The sequence below is a fragment of the Hibiscus syriacus genome, unplaced genomic scaffold (assembly GCF_006381635.1).
Source record: "Hibiscus syriacus cultivar Baekdansim isolate YM2019G1 unplaced genomic scaffold, ASM638163v2 tig00110683_pilon, whole genome shotgun sequence".
NCBI classification, from domain to species: Eukaryota; Viridiplantae; Streptophyta; class Magnoliopsida; order Malvales; family Malvaceae; genus Hibiscus; species Hibiscus syriacus.
In genome coordinates, this window is record NW_024062823.1 from 1,213,610 (window position 1) to 1,224,771 (window position 11,162).

The following is an 11,162-nucleotide window of genomic DNA, read 5'->3' on the forward strand; positions in this document are numbered from 1 at the left end:
AATTTCCAAATTTAAATACCAATAAATCCCTAATATTCGGGATTTCTATCCTACCAAATCAGAAAAAAGCCAGGCTCTACCTAGATATCATCATCTCACCAGAAATCCGGGAAGCAAAGATAAAGAACAGAAAAAAAAAGAGAAGAGAGGATACGGAGAGAAAAATCGAAACAGAAAAAAAAAAAAGAGAAAAAAGAAAAGTTTTACCTTCTCTAACCACCACCGTGAATCTCGCTGTGACCTTCCCCGATCCCAGCTAGCCCCATATCTGAAGGTAAAGTCTTTGTTTTTTCTGGTTTGGGGGTTGGTTTCGGTTGATATAAGTTGTGGGTTTGGGTTCTAGAGGTCGGGTTTCAAAGGAGAGGTCGTTCGGGGGGGATGGTTGATCGGTTTAGTGGCCACTGATTAGCGTGGCAGGAGGCTTGGTCGCCTCCCATGGCGGTGAGCCGAGGGAGAGTTCTCTCCCACGGGTTGGGTCTGCGGCTGAGGGGGAGAGAGGGGAGAGGAAATGATTTAGGGTTTCATAATAACCCTTAAAGGGTATATCTCAGACGTCAAACGACGTCGTTCTGAGACAGGGGAGGGTCGGATGCTGGGTTAAAAGGGGATAATGACAGTATGGGTCCTCATAACTTCTTCCGTGTTTTGTTATTTTCTTAGGATAACTACATTTTAAATCCCTTTAGCTTTGTAATGGTTGTAATATGATCCTAAATGAAATTTCATCTTTCTATTTTGAGCTCTTTATTATTTCTTGTTCCGTTTTAATCCTATATATTAGTATTATAGTTTCTAAGTGTTTAGATTTTGGTTGCTTGTTTCGTATAATGATCGTTTTAGTCCTTATTGCATGTGTAGTGTAATTTTAGCTGATGTTCGAATTTGGCCCTCAGATTTATGCATCTTCTGTTTAGTCACTGTTTTGGCATTTGGTTTAAATATTTCGTTGATCCTTCATGTTTTTGGGTAATTTCAGTTTAGTTCTTTAACTTATGTTTCTTCGATTTTAGCCCTTTAAATTTCTGTATTTGTATTTTGGTCCTTAAATTCTTTTTTTTTTTTTTTTTTGTTATTCTAGCCCCTTAAGCTTGGTTAAACGTCATTTGGTCCCTGAAATTATCATATGTGCTTATTTGGTTGTATTTTGGTTTGTAGTGTTACTTAGTTTTATTTTAGTTATTTATGTATGAATGTATTTTACATATTTATGGTTATTTGTATTATGTAATAATGTTGTTTGTTTCATTTAATGTAAAGATTCTACTTTGCATATTTTATTTATTTATTTCCATTGTATTTCTCTATTGTATTATTCGAATAATTTCAAGAACATTTATAGAACGGGCGTGGAAAGTATCACTGGATCGAGGTGGTACAATCCGATACGACGTTCAAACTGAATAAATAAAAATGCAAATGTTTCCTTTTACAAGATTATAGAAATTATTTTTATTGTTTTTATTTTTTGATTAATTTATTTGATGGTCATATTGTTTATATTTAAATTTAATCTTTATTATTATTTCTTCATTGAATCTTAATATGAGTGATGTATGTTTTGGAAAAGTATAATATGATGTTTTTATGTCAATTTTCGTCGTTATCTTTTAATTTAAAGAGAAAATATTCTTTACAAGTAAGAAATAGACGAGGTAGCTTTCCCGGCGGAGGATTGCAAATCTCGAGATTTCTTATCGAGAAAGGATTTTTTATTTTAACTAATATTCAATAAATAAATCACAATTTATTTATTATTCTATTTTCATAATTTTCATTGTATCAATGGTTGTTATGTTAATATTAACGATGCATAAATTAAGCATATCGTATTTTCTACTCATGGCGATATTATTAGTGGTAATTCAAAGATAGGATATACTTTATAGATAAGAAATAGATGAGATAGCTTTCCCGTTGGAGGATTGCAAATCTTGAGATTTCTTACCAAGTGAAGTATTTCTATTATTTAATTTTAACAAATATTCATAATAGATCATATTTTTTTTCATTCAAATTGTAATTTCCACCATTTATGACGATGTGTAAGCTACACAGTACCAATTTTGGGCGTTGTGGGGTGTTTACCCTTCCCCACACGTAACCGACTCCCGAACCTATTTTAAATGAATCTTTGGTAACGTAGATCAAATTTTTGTCTTATAAAATTTTTTCTTAAAAATTGTTTTTAAAAGACGTTTTAGGTATTTGACCTACCTAACCCAAAGGTCGATGGCGACTCTATTCAATTTAATCCAAATTAATCCAAAATCACCAATTTTTCCAAAATAAAAGTCGTAATCGTTTTTAAATAATATTTAATTGTTTTACAAAAAATGGTTATGACAGCTTGGCGACTCTGCTGGGGACCTCTAGAGAGTCAGGCTGTCGGTCGCTTATATATGGTCGTTATGGTGAAATTATAAGTTCGAATCTTTAGTAAAGCTATGATCTATTTATTGAATTTTTATGTATTATTTTATCTCTTTATTTTTATACTAACATTTTAATTGTTTTCATTTTTTTTTCAGATATTTCTTAGTTCTCGTTGGGTGTTTTTTTTATTTTTTATTTTCCCTGTTTTTGAGTCAAAGGTTTGTTTGTTCTCCTCACACACATCACTTTCATTAGCATAACATGAGCTCTAGACATGAGTTTCGATCCAAATTAATTAGGGTGATTGCTTTACTCTCGTAAGAATTTATTCTTCGTATGAGTTTTAGCAAATAACCCATGGGATACATACCTTATACCTTCGTAGGAATTTATCCTCGTATGGGTATAAGGCAGTGAATCCCCTCGAATTGAACTCGGTCCGTTTGAAACCTGTAATGGGTGAGGATTGAGGGTTTGGTAGCCCAAGGGGCACCGACATCAAGGACAATTCGAGTTCCTTTTTTCCTGTTAGAGCTGAAACCATGCATATAGTGAACCATAGCACGGTCACACTAGGTAGAGTCATACTGAACCTCTGTCCGTCAATAGGTACCCAAAATAGGCGTACACAATGGAGAAACTCTCTAACCTTTTTATTTTATTTTATTTATTTATTTTTGAGTGTGTAGAATAGATTTATTCTGTTAAAGCATATGAATAGAATTTAGGTGCAGTTAGAATTTAATTAATTTAGAAGGGTAGAGAGCATGTTCGGATAGGACCCTTTTTTAGGAATATTATTCGGGTAGATAATACATAAATAGAATAGATTTATTTCCCGTTTACATATCTTTTTATGTTAAATTTATACAATTGTTGTGACTAACTGTTTTGTTTGTTTTGTTTATTCTTTTCATACTGCATAGACATATCATTAGAAAAGGCGATTGATCTGTGAGTAGCGATAAAGTGGAAAGACTTTCACGATGGAAAGGAGTTTCCTAAACAGAGAAGTGAATCCAGCAGATGTAAGGAACGTCCGAGGCCAAGCAGAAAGAGCAGGGATAGTCTAGGGAACTACGTGTCGGATCTGTCTGATTATACACCAGCTTCTTTAAAACAGAATGAGCTTCAGGGATTGAAAACCATTTGGGAAAGTTGGAATCTTATTGAGAGGCAAGCTTTTCAGTAGACTTATGGGGATATATTTCATCTGATATACGTGAAGGTAGACCCGGTTCTCATACGAAGCATAATACAGTTTTGGAATCCGGCCTATAGTTGTTTCACATTCAACCGAGAGGACATGACTCCAACCCTCGAGGAATACCAATTTCTGTTGAATTTGACAACCGTTAAAGTGGACAAAGTTTACTCCCGGTCGATAAAAGGGCCTTCCTTTAAGTCAAGCTTGCAAAGATCGGGCACAAGCGACAAATGGGTGAATGATCGTTTGCAACGCAAGGGAGAAAGTGAGGGAGTGCCATGGTCACTTACAAAAGATAGCTGAAGCACATGTAGATGAAAACGTGCGTAGAGATGTATTTGCTTTGGGTATATATGGTTTGGTAATCTTTCCAAAATGTTTGGGATTGATCGAGCTAGCAGTAGTCGATTTGGTTGAGAAGTTAGGAAGAGAGGTGAATCCAGTCCATGCAATTCTTGCTGAAACTTTCCGATCTTTGAATATATGTAGAAGGTTGGGGGGAGGTCGTTTTATGGGATGTGCTCAATTGCTTACTGTGTGATCAGAAGCCATTTCTGGAAGGAAGAAAAGTCAACTATAACCGTTTTTGAAAGATTATTCTCCTGTCGCTGAGTACCTTACGAAGGAGTGGCCTGAGTATCTCAGAAAGATCAATGGATTGATTTCTTCCGGAATCTACAAAGTCAAAACATAGCATGGCGAACACCGTGATGCTACACAAATCTTGTTCAAGTGCGGAGATTTGGACTGGATCATATTACTGGGACTATGGGGAGGAGTGGGATACGCTCCTTTGTTGATATTGAGACAGTACGGTGCCCGACAGTTGTTCCCGTGACTCATGGGTTGACTGGTGCTGAATTGATTTTAAAGAAGGCAATTATAGAAAGAAAATCAAAGATGTGGCTGATTCTTGGAGGATGACTTTTAGGACTAAAGTGGTTGGAGCGGATGTTATCTTGACGCCTGATTATGAAGCCTGGAGAATCAGGAGGGTAAATGATAAGATACCTTTAACATCTGGAGAGGATCAAGGTCGATAGAAGAACAAATCAGAAATATCCCTTCGAATTTGGAAATCCAAAGAATTGAGTTTGAAATGGAAAAGGCTAAAGATTCCAAGAAAATAGAAGATGGAGAGAGAAAACTTCATGTTGACTATTGAGCTGAATTTCATGCCAGACAGTTTATAATGATGAGAGAACGGAAGAGGAGGTGGAAGCCGATTTAGAAGACTTAAAAAAAGATTATCAAAGGGTGCAGCAATGAGAAAGAAACTGGATCCAGAGAATTACAGCTCAAGACGCGAATCAAAAGTCTGGAAATTGAGAACAAGTGTAAGATCAAGAAGATAGAAGCTGGAAAAGCAAAAGTATGCGAGCTAGAGGCCGATAAAAGGAATTGATCAAGCAGTATAAAGCTGAGGCTCGTAGAGCTCAAAAACTCCATGAAGAAAGAAGTCAGCCTGAAAGAATTAGAAGAAGAAAAGAATCAAGTCCAGGGTTAAAAACTGAGATGAACAGTAATTGAGGACTTTGAGGACAAAGATCGAAGAATTTTAGAGCTCGAAGAAGAAAGAAAGCAAAAGAAAGAAAGAGAGTGGTCTGAGAGACAGGGATGGAATCGATTCCTCGATAGAAAGCGGCAGAGATTGGATCGTGGATGCAGAGATTCTCGACAAAAAGTCAGCAAGTAGATGAGCTCACGGGAGAAATGGAGAATTACAGATGATTCGAACATGAGATGAACCAATCTCGAGCTATGAATGATGAGCTCAAAAGTCATGTATCGAACCTTGAGCAATCCCTTCTGCAAGTGCAAGTTCCCCCGCTTCAGTGGACCTAAGAGTTGCTCTCGAAGAAAACAATCCTTCCAGAAGGAAATCAGAGAATTGAAAGGTGAACTCCAGAAATGCCGAATTCATATTACCAGTCTAGAAAAGAAATCAAACGCATCAATAAGGGATGGGAAAATACATAGAGCACTATCGATCCTTGGTAGATGAACGCGAGCGCATGATGGGGAAGCTATTGCTCAAATGGGTGAAGTGGCTCGGTACATGAACGAATTAGCCAATAGAGCGGAGATCATCCAACTGCGCACAAATCCGGTTTCTGAATATACAAGGAGATCATCGCCATTATGAATGAAATTGTAGAGCTGAGTCTGAGGGCTAGGCCTTATGTAATAGAACTCCTTTGTAATGAGTGAAACTTTTTATCCAATGAAAGTATTTCCGAATGGTTACTGCTTGGGTCAACGCCTTTTATTTGCATTTCATACTTGCATCATTCATTATGCATAAGTATATTCATCATTTATAATGCATCACCAATAAAATGAACCATTTATAGCACATTACCAATAATATGCATTCGAATTTAAAAGAACAATAAAATTAATTTCCGAAGGGTTATGTGACACGATTCTGGCAAGTAAGAACTCCAATCCTTATCACACGCGAAGTAAGCCATGGAGGCCAAGCTGGATCAATTAAAGAGAGAAATGCAAGAAGATTTACTAATACAACAAGAATGGCAGGCAAAGATGGATCAGTCACAAAAGTCCTAGATCAAATCCTACAAAGCCCGGCTAATATGATGAATGAGATGATGACCAAGATGTCTGGGTTACGTACTGAAACATTAAAGACCAAGCACGGCCCCTGTTGAAGTTTCTAGACAGGAGTCTACCCCCGAGACTAGTTATCTCACCTGAAAGCTAGTTGAACATCCTGCAGGTCTTCAGCTGTAAAGGTTCAAATGGCCACGACTAACCCTCAAAACAGTCCTCATGAGTATATTGATGTAGATCCTGAGGAAATGAGAACCTAAAACGGAAGTACCAGAGCATTTAAAGGACTGGTGCAAAGGGTTTTTTTAAAGAAATGGGAAAGCAGGGTTCTCAAGACGAATGAATGCAGAGGAATTGAGTCTTGTGCCAGACCTAGTATTACCACCAAAGTTCAAGATGCCGGAATTTGAAAAGTATGATGGAAAAACTTGTCCTGTTGCTCACTTGACCATGTTTTGTCGAAGAATGACAGGATTTGTGAGGGATGATGGCTATTAATTCACTGTTTCCAGGCCAGCTTGACGGGGTCAGCTGTCAGATGGTATAACCAACTAACCCGAGATAAAATAGGTTCTTGGAAGGATTTGGCCAATGCGTTTAAAGAACAATATCAACACGTTACCGATATGATGCCTGATCGCGTTACTCTCCAAAATATGGAGATGAAGCATATGAGACCTTCCGACAGTACGCTCAGCGCTGGAGGGATATTGCTGCTCAAGTGCACCCACCACTTATTGAGAGGGAGTTTATAACCATGTTTATAGATACGTTAAAATCTCCTTATATTGATCATATGTTAGGAGTGGCAACTAAGAGCTTCTCTGATATCGTGATGTGTGGAGAGATGATTGAGAGAGCATTAAAGAGGGGCATTGTCGTAGCCAAACTCCTGCAAAGAAACCCTATGTGAAAAGGAAAGAAGGAGAGGTGAATAATGTAAATTTCTCTGTGAGTAAGCCGAAGATGGGAAACTTCTTCATCCCAAGGAGAGACTAAGCGCGAGCATAACAATGAAAGGATGACGTTCACTCCCATACCAATGACTTACAGTGAGCTCTTCCATGGATTAGTCCAAGCTCACGTAGTATCACCAAAATTCATTGATCCAATTAAACCACCTTATCCAAAATGGTTCAACGAAAATGAGACATGCGAGTATCATGCAAATCTCAGAGGACATAACATTGAAAGTGTCTCGCTTTTAAAAGAGTGGTTTGAAGATCTGATCAAGAGAAAGGTGGTGTCCTTTAATGATTCTGAAGCACCCTGTGTTGCTGCAAACCCGCTCCCAAATCATCAGAATCAGGAGTGAACGCTATTGAGGAAAATCAGAGAATTAAGAGGAGAATTGAAGAATAAGAACACCACTGAAATGGGTTATGCTCAAATAAAGGAGAGGGTTGTTAAGCCCTAGAAATGAAGGCTCAACGGGAAAGACAGAACTTTTGTGAATACCATGGTGAAAATGGTCAGATTCAGGATTGTCAGAATTCAGGCAGATAGTCCAAGAATTAATGAACAAGCAGGAGTTGCAGTTCTATGAAGAAAGAATGAGTGAGAATGAAATATATCTGCGCTTCTGAAGAAAATTCAAGGGAAGCTGAAAAGAATTTAAAAAAGCATGTCCTGGTCATATCGAAGCCAAATTACGAGGCCAGCAGTGGAAGTATAACATCTAGGTGGTGATCAAAACCCCTGCGCCTTTTGCCTACAAGAGTAACAAGAGTGTTCCTTGGGACTATACATGCCAAATTAATATCCTGAGAGTAAGGAGGAAGAGGTTGCTGAAGTTGGATTTTTCACCAGGAGTGGAAGAATGCTATGCTCCTGGAAAGGCTGATAAGCAAGGGATGTGTTATTAAAGATCCTGATGATAAATTGAATGAGCCTGTTAAGATTGAGGAGGCTCAGGAATTTTTAAAGTTTCTGAAACACAGCGAGTATAATATTGTGGAACAGCTTCATAAGACCCCAGCGCGGATTTCAATGTTATCTCTACTGTTGCATTCGGCAGTACATCGAAATACTCTGATCAAAGTGCTGAATGAAACTTTTGTAGGGAAGGATATACCAGTGGAACGTGTGGACAGGATGGTAAATCATTTAATGCAGACAATTTATTTATTTTTATGATGACGAAATACCTGAAGAAGGAAAGGCAGGGGCAAGGCTTTACACATTACGGCTCATTGCAAAGGAGTCATCGTCTCAGGGGTGTTAATTGACACGATCGGCCTTGAATGTTATGCCATTCGCCACTCTAAATAGACTTCCTGTGGATGTATCACAAATGAGGGTTTGTGGCAATGCTGTAAGGGCATTTGATGGGACAGAACGCAAGATAATGGGGAAGATGATTATCCCTCCAGAATTGGCCCTACAACATTTGAAGTAGATTTTGTTGTCATGGATATTCATCCGAGTTATAGTTGCTTGCTAGGGACCCTGGATTCACATGGCTGGGGCAGTTCCTTCCTCCCTTCACCAAAAGCTCCGATTCATTGTTGATGGGACTCTAGTGACCATCAAAGCGGAAGAAGACATCATTGCCTCTATCACTACAGATGCACCCATATGTAGGGGTAGATGAAAAGCACTAGAGTCCTCTTCCAGTCCTTGGAATTTGTTAATGCTACTTTTATCTCTGAGGCAAAAGAATTCCCATTCCTCATCTTTCAAAAAATACAAAGATGCAATTAAAGGAGACCTTAGCTAGAGGAGCAAAGGTAGGGAAAGGCTTGGGAAAGAACTGCAAGGAATCACTGAAGGGTCGGCTTCAGTTCCTAAGAGAAATTATTTTGGTCTCGGATACAACCAACGTACCATGATAATGTCAAGGATGCACAAAAGCTTAAGGAAAGGAGGAAGGCAAGAGTAAAGGGAGAAGACCTTTTTGGGGACTCATGGTCATTCCACCACTCTCCAAATCTTTTGTCTGGAGGATTTATTGACACGCTGAAACAGTCAGGGGATATTGAAGATACAGAAATTGTTGAAGATTTATTGGGTAGCCTGAGCATCAACGTTATCACAGAGAGTCTACTGGAGAGTGTTCCTTGGCATCAATCCGTCCGTGTCCTCCTGGCTATGTTTTGAACAATTACACTGTTGAAGAACTCCCTGTGTTCTATAAGCACTTTTCAAGTAATGCATAATAACAAATCTGTCTCCTTTTGACCCAAATATAATAGGGCTTTTGTAAAAGGACAATTGTTATTTGTCATTGCTTTAATGAACATGTTCTTCTTTCATTCTAATCTTAGCAAGTATTTTATTCATCTCTTGAGTATTCTTTATTCTTTATTGATATTATTCTCTTGATAATATTAGATAAAATTTTTGTCCACAGCCAATATACTCCTTTTGATTCGCAGGTCTTCAGATATCAACTGTTCGAGTAATGATATTTTGAACCACAAATTGATTTTGAAAATGACATGTGTCTCGAAGAATCTGAGGGTTATAAGATGAAGAGGAATGTGAGTTAAACTCTGAGCTTGTTAGAATGATGCAAGAAGATAGACAAATATTGCCCCACAAAGACAACTGAAACATAATTTGGGAACAGAAGAGGATATAAAGGAAGTTAAAATTGGCACTTCACTCTCACCAAAAGTAAGAGATGGTCTTATAAGCCTTCTTCGGGAATATAGGGATGTGTTTGCTTGGTCTTATCAAGATATGCCGGGTTGGAGACTGACATTGTGATGCACAAGCTACCAATAAACCGGAATGCAAGCCTGTTCAGCAAAAACTTCGAAGAATGAGACCAGATATGCTATTAAAAATCAAGGAAGAAGTGAAAAACAATTCGATGCTGGATTTTACAAGTGGCCAAGTACCCTGAATGGTAGCAAACATAGTGCCAGTTCCAAAGAAAGATGGCAAAGTTCGGATGTGTGTTGACTACCGGGATCTCAATCGAGCGCGCCCCAAAGATAATTTTCCACTCCCACATATCGATACTTTGGTTGACAATACGGCTGGTCATGCTCTTTTCTCTTTCATGGATGGTTTCTCAGGTTACAATCAAATTAAGATGGACCCAGAAGACATGGAAAAGACAACTTTTGTGACAATGTGGGTACGTTTTGCTACAAGGTGATGCCCTTTGGACTTAAGAACGCCGGGGCAACATATCAAAGAGCCATGGTTACGTTGTTCCACGATATGATGCACAGGGATATAGAAGTGTATGTGGATATGATTGCCAAATCACAACTGGAGAAGAACATGTAAAATCTTAAGGAAACTATTTTTAAGATTAAAGAAATACCAGCTCAAGCTTAACCGGCCAAGTGCACATTTGGAGCTACTTCAGGGAAGTTATTGGGATTTGTAGTCAGTGAGAATGGGATAGAAATAGATCCTGATAAAGTCAAAGCAATTTGGAATTACCTCCCCCTAGGACGCAAAAGGAAGTACGAGGTTTTCTGGGAAGGTTAAATTATATTGCCAGATTCATCTCTCAGTTGACCGAGAAATGTGATCCAATATTCGATTACTGAGAAAGCAAACCCAGGAAATGGGATGATAGTTGCCAAGAATGCTTCGATAGAATTAAGAGTTACTTAATTAATGCTCCTGTCTTGATGCCACCAATCCCAAACAAACCATTGATTTTATATTTGACTGTCTTGAGAAGTCAATGGGATGTTGTGTTGGCCCAACATGACGAAACTGGAAGAAGGGAACGAGCTATTTACTATCTCAGTAAGAAATTCCTGATGTGAGACGCGATTCCTCTATCGAAAAGCTGTTGTGCTTTAGTATGGACTACTAGAGGCTGAGACAGTATTTGTTGTATCATACTACCTGGTTGATATCAAGACTGGATCCGTTAAAGTACCTGATGGAATCAACGGCTCTAACTGGAAGGATGGCAGATGGCAAATGTTGTTGTCCGAATTTGATATAGTCTACATGAACCAAAATCAGTTAAGGAAGTGCTATTGCAGATTTCCTGGCAAGCAGCATTAGAAGACTATGAGCCAGTAAAATTTGA